Source organism: Aedes aegypti, chromosome 3, assembly GCF_002204515.2.
Source record: "Aedes aegypti strain LVP_AGWG chromosome 3, AaegL5.0 Primary Assembly, whole genome shotgun sequence".
Lineage (NCBI taxonomy): Eukaryota > Metazoa > Arthropoda > Insecta > Diptera > Culicidae > Aedes > Aedes aegypti.
In genome coordinates this window covers 255,588,811-255,595,173 of record NC_035109.1, presented here as the reverse complement: position 1 = coordinate 255,595,173, position 6,363 = coordinate 255,588,811, and positions in this window count along the sequence as shown.

Below are 6,363 nucleotides of genomic sequence, written 5' to 3'. Positions count from 1 at the left end.
GCTTTGAAAGTTTCTGGCGGGCCGATTTATTTACGTTTCTTCTAGCGCTACATTTGGAAGGAGCTTATTCAACAATGGCGCTGGTGGCAGTGTAACAAAGTTTTTAATTTTCGCATGTAAAATTGAAATCAGCAGGCAGAGAAGATATTTTTCATTTACAGGTAATATAATACATGTAAACCGAGTAGAACCATGCGCTGAAAGAGACGCGGACGTCATCGCCAACAAAAATGTGACCAGCGTCATTCAGATATCAGGCTAGTTTTTTGAAGAACAACAATGAGCGGCCCGCCAGAAAACGTCATTCGAACGTCTCGTAAAATGGCTTATTAGAATCAGTCGATTGCCAAGATGCTAAAAACATAGGTATATAAGTGAACCACATTGCGCAATGCGCATCAGTATTTTTGTAACCGTTGGAGAGTGAACACCAAGAATAAATCGCCGATTGAATTAGAAACCACCAGTTTTTCCTTTCACCGAAGAGCATCCAGTTCCTGTCCTCCACTGCTAAGTCGAGCCGATCGCTGCTGCTGCCGAAACCATCGATTCAAGATACAGTCCACCGTTCGTCGCTGGCAATTGATTTGTCCGTTCGTTCCTGTCCACAAATTGATCCCACCCGAGGTAGTCGATTGTGGACACGGTTCGTTTGCACGCGGAAAACCAATTGTCTAGCAGCATTCGAGTTCCGCCGCTTCTGGAACAGCAACAAGGGTTCCATAGTAGCGTTTGTCCCCTCGATTCGATCCACAGTCAGACCTTTCCGGTAAGGGCCCATTCACAAATTTCATAACGCTGGAGGGGGTGGGTGGGTGTCCAAACAATGTTACGGCCCATACAAAAAACTGAATAATATTCATACAAAAAGCGTTACAAGGGGGTGGGTGGGTGTCCAAAATAGCCAATTTTAGCGTTATGAAATAAATGAATGAGCCCTAATCTGCTGTGGGCACCGTTTCGACTGCACACGGACAACCTACTAGCCCTGGCCTGTTGTTGTTAGCCAGTCGCTGGAACCGATTGCGCACCCGCCAGGATCCCGTTCCCTCCCGTTTGCCACTTTGTGCACCGCACAAAATCCTTCCGTGGATTTTTCTTTCAGAGCACTGGCGATCAAATGTGAGGTTATGTTGCGAAAGTTTTGCAATTTCAAATGAATATTTACGCTTCCCTGTGCTTTAAATTGCTAACTTTTTATCAGTTAAATGATTATGGTTTTTTTTTTCTTCCACAGTTATCACAAGTCACTTCGACTAGAATGCGCTAATCACCATTCAGAACAACGCCATCTTCGTATTTTAGCTTTGCGTTAGATCACCAATATTTGGACCCATTCACATATTTCATAACGCTGAAGGGGGTGGGTGGGTGTCATCGTGCTGTTACGGCTCATACAAAATTTGTAAAATATTCATACAAAAAGCGTTACGAAGGGGTGGGTGGGTGTCGAAAATGGCATTTTGTTTTTACCTTTTCGTTTATTTGAAGGCTCAAGCGCCCTAAGGCATTACGGAGCCGAAATCATGATAATCATACAAATAAAATAAATTATTTGATAATTGAAAATTATTGTTTTCGAGCATTCTTCTTGGGTGGAGATTGCAGTTGATTTTCCACCGGAAGTGTTCGGTGATGTTGAGACAGATCTTGTTTATATTTCTCTTGCCGACTTTTCCTCTCCGCTTCCCAGTGCTCCTTCTGCTCCTTTTCCTGCCTTCTCAAATTTTCTTGGTACCGTCGCTGCATGGATTTTTCATTTTTCCGGTATTCTTCTTGACGTCTTCGCTTTTCTGCTTCGTGCTTCGCCCAATTTTCTGCCAAATTCTTTTCATATTTGTTTCTATAAACAACCGGTTCCGTTTCTATCGATGCTCCTTGATCTTCGATGTGTGTAATCTCCGTTGAAGCAGGTTCCAACTGCACCTCTTCAACTACTTCTTCCTCCAAAACTTCTATGATTTCCGGTTCAGCTAATACGGGACTGCCCTGAATAACGGCAGCAGCATAAGTATTAACTGATTTATTACCTTGTCTTTCTTTCGTATGTTGCTTCCGTGCCGCATTTTGTGGACAGGAATTTCTACGGTGACCCTCCTGTTGGCACAGAAAACATTTATTTTTCAGCTCCTCATAGAACACCTTCCCTCTCCATTGAAGAACGTCCACCGTCGGGGGATGTCTTTGTCAACTTCCATGTACACGCCTCGTACACCATTGAACATATGGTCGAGGCCTAGGTTCGGTGGGAACTTCTCTCGAATCACTATTTCAATTTTTCCATATACTCCTAATACCAACGCCACATCCTCGTCAGAAATCTCTGGAGGGATATCAAAAATCCGCACGTAAGAGCATCTTTAACGGGGGCGACTATTCGGGTGATTAAAATGATCACCCCCAGAGTTGTCATTTTAGTTTAGTCACTCATTCTCACACCGGTGGCTACCATATTTAGAGCAGCCGTAACGGTGCGCGACTAAACTAAATTACATAGCGCAGTATCATTACGCTGATCCGTACCGGGCGCTGCTAACCGGGGTAGCAAAATGACAGCGCTCCCTTCGGAAAGCATCGGGTGAGCAAATTTAGCAGCGCGATAGTTGCGCTGCTATTCGATTTGAATTCAAGCATATGGTGTGGGATATGAAATTCTGGTTGGAGTTTTGGAAATCTGATGCGCATGAAGTAGAAATTTCAAAATTTTGGGAATTCGGGTAAACCTTCAAGATTTTGATAAGAATACTAGGAATCTGATGCAATTATTGGAAATCCGATAGAAGTTTATGAAATATTCGAAAATCCTCGTGAGAATTTATCGATTTCGGAGAATTATGGGATTTTGGGATTCCGACTGGAATCCACGGGATTTCGCCTGGAATCCTCGGGATTTCGACTGAAAGCCTTGGGATTCCGACTGGAATCCTTGGGATTCCGACTGGAATCCTTGGGATTCCGACTGGAATCCTTCACTCAAGAAAACAGCTCCCTTAAATAAAGGTGCATTTGCACATACATTGGTCGAATTTTCATTCTCATTAATTGTATGTGTACCTCATGTTCATTATGCTAGTAATAAATACCATGTATTTGAGTAACATCTATATCATTTGAAGAACATTCGAAGTATGTGCAAAGTTCATACCCTTCTCGAATACATGGAGTAAACAAACATGGCCTCTGAAAAATGTTTCCGCGATTGTAATCTTCTCGGTGTACTCTAATAGCTGTATTTCGGTGATATCTTGATTGAATACACAGGTATTTATAAAAGAAAAAAAACTATTCTAGAGGTTTTATAACACTTATTTACATTTGTGCAGATGCGGGAATCATGAAGCAGAGATTTCCTGAATAGCATCGGGACCAAATGTTGCAAGCCATAAATTAAATCGAAGATAAGTTCCACCAAGAATGTTAATATGCGGATGTAATTTCCGCGTGATAAATAATCTTTTAATAATTAGTTTATTTTAATAAATGTTTATTTCGTATGCTCATTATAACTGTTCATTATTTATTGTTTCTTGGATCTTATTTCATTGGAATCATGTGTGTGTGTGATTCCGGTGAAATATTCCTGATCCTAGGAATGAAAAGTGGAAATTCTTGCATTTAATACTAAGAAAAAAAGTCGATATAGGTGACCAATAAATTCCATTTGAGCCAGCTATGAAAAGTATGTGTTTCGATTATGGAGTAAATATGAAGTAATCATGATTTCAATGAAGATGAAGATTGGTGATGATTTATTGGTTTCGCACATACTATGTATGTGCAAACCCCCATTGCAAAAATCCATATGGGTTGGCACATGAATCAAATGAGAAGTTTATCTTGAGTGTTGGGATTCCGACTGGAATCCTTGGGATTCCGACTGGAATCCTTGGGATTCCGACTGGAATCCTTGGGATTCCGACTGGAATCCTTGGGATTCCGACTGGAATCCTTGGGATTCCGACTGGAATCCTTGGGATTCCGACTGGAATCCTTGGGATTCCGACTGGAATCCTTGGGACTCCGACTGGAATTGGAAAGAGATTTTGATAAGAATACCGATTGGAATCCTTGGGATTCCGACTGGAATTCTTGGGATTCCGACTAGAATCCTTGGAATTCCGACTGGAATCCTTAGAATTCCGACTGGAATCCTCAGGATTCTGACTGGAATTGGAAAGAGATTTTGATAAGAATACCGACTGGAATCCTCCGAATTCCGACTGGAATCCATGGGATTCCGACTGGAATCCTTGGAAGTGCGACTGGAATCTTCGGGATTCCGGCTGGAATCCTTGGGATATCGTCTGGAATCCTCGGGATTTCAGCTGGAATCTTGGGGATTTCGGCTGGAATCCTCGGGATTCAGACTAGAGTCCTCGGGATTCCAGTCGGAATCCCAAGGATTCCAGTTGGAATCCCAAGGAATCCAGTCGGAATCCCAAGGATTCCAGACGATATCCCAAGGATTCCAGCCGGAATCCCGAAGATTCCAGTCGCACTTCCAAGGATTCCAGTCGGAATCCCATGGATTCCAGTCGGAATTCGGAGGATTCCAGTCGGTATTCTTATCAAAATCTCTTTCCAATTCCAGTCAGAATCCCGAGGATTCCAGTCGGAATTCTAAGGATTCCAGTCGGAATTCCAAGGATTCTAGTCGGAATCCCAAGAATTCCAGTAGGAATCCCAAGGATTCCAATCGGTATTCTTATCAAAATCTCTTTCCAATTCCAGTCAGAATCCCAAGGATTCCAGTTGGAATCCCAAGGATTCCAGTCGAAATCCCAAGGATTCCAGTCGGAATCCCAAGGATTCCAGTCGGAATCCCAAGGATTCCAGTCGGAATCCCAAGGATTCCAGTCGGAATCCCAAGGATTCCAGTCGGAATCCCAAGGATTCCAGTCGGAATCCCAAGGATTCCACTCGGAATCCCAAGGATTCCAGTCGGAATCCCAAGGATTCCACTCGGATTCATAAACAATCTCAAAAATTTCCGATGGAATTCTAATAATTCCGCACCAGAATATAATAGATATGCCAGCAGAGTTACAAAAATTCCCAACCTGAATTGATCACCATTATTTTCACAACTCATATGTTAACCCAAAAAGCAACGACCGGTACGGAAACGAGTTACTAAATATGGTAGCCACCGGTGTGAGAATGAGTGACTAAACTAAAATGACAACTCTGGGGGTGATCATTTTAATCACCCGAATAGTCGCCCCCGTTAAAGATGCTCTTAGTAACTCGTTTCCGTACCGGTCGTTGCTTTTTGGGTTAACATATGAGTTGTGAAAATAATGGTGATCAATTCAGGTTGGGAATTTTTGTAACTCTGCTGGCATATCTATTATATTCTGGTGCGGAATTATTAGAATTCCATCGGAAATTTTTGAGATTGTTTATGAATCCGAGTGGAATCCTTGGGATTCCGACTGGAATCCTTGGGATTCCGAGTGGAATCCTTGGGATTCCGAGTGGAATCCTTGGGATTCCGACTGGAATCCTTGGGATTCCGACTGGAATCCTTGGGATTCCGACTGGAATCCTTGGGATTCCGACTGGAATCCTTGGGATTCCGACTGGAATCCTTGGGATTCCGACTGGAATCCTTGGGATTCCGACTGGAATCCTTGGGATTTCGACTGGAATCCTTGGGATTCCAACTGGAATCCTTGGGATTCTGACTGGAATTGGAAAGAGATTTTGATAAGAATACCGATTGGAATCCTTGGGATTCCTACTGGAATTCTTGGGATTCCGACTAGAATCCTTGGAATTCCGACTGGAATCCTTAGAATTCCGACTGGAATCCTCGGGATTCTGACTGGAATTGGAAAGAGATTTTGATAAGAATACCGACTGGAATCCTCCGAATTCCGACTGGAATCCATGGGATTCCGACTGGAATCCTTGGAAGTGCGACTGGAATCTTCGGGATTCCGGCTGGAATCCTTGGGATATCGTCTGGAATCCTTGGGATTCCGACTGGATTCCTTGGGATTCCAACTGGAATCCTTGGGATTCCGACTGGAATCCCGAGGACTCTAGTCTGAATCCCGAGGATTCCAGCCGAAATCCCCAAGATTCCAGCTGAAATCCCGAGGATTCCAGACGATATCCCAAGGATTCCAGCCGGAATCCCGAAGATTCCAGTCGCACTTCCAAGGATTCCAGTCGGAATCCCATGGATTCCAGTCGGAATTCGGAGGATTCCAGTCGGTATTCTTATCAAAATCTCTTTCCAATTCCAGTCAGAATCCTGAGGATTCCAGTCGGAATTCTAAGGATTCCAGTCGGAATTCCAAGGATTCTAGTCGGAATCCCAAGAATTCCAGTCGGAATCCCAAGGATTCCAATCGG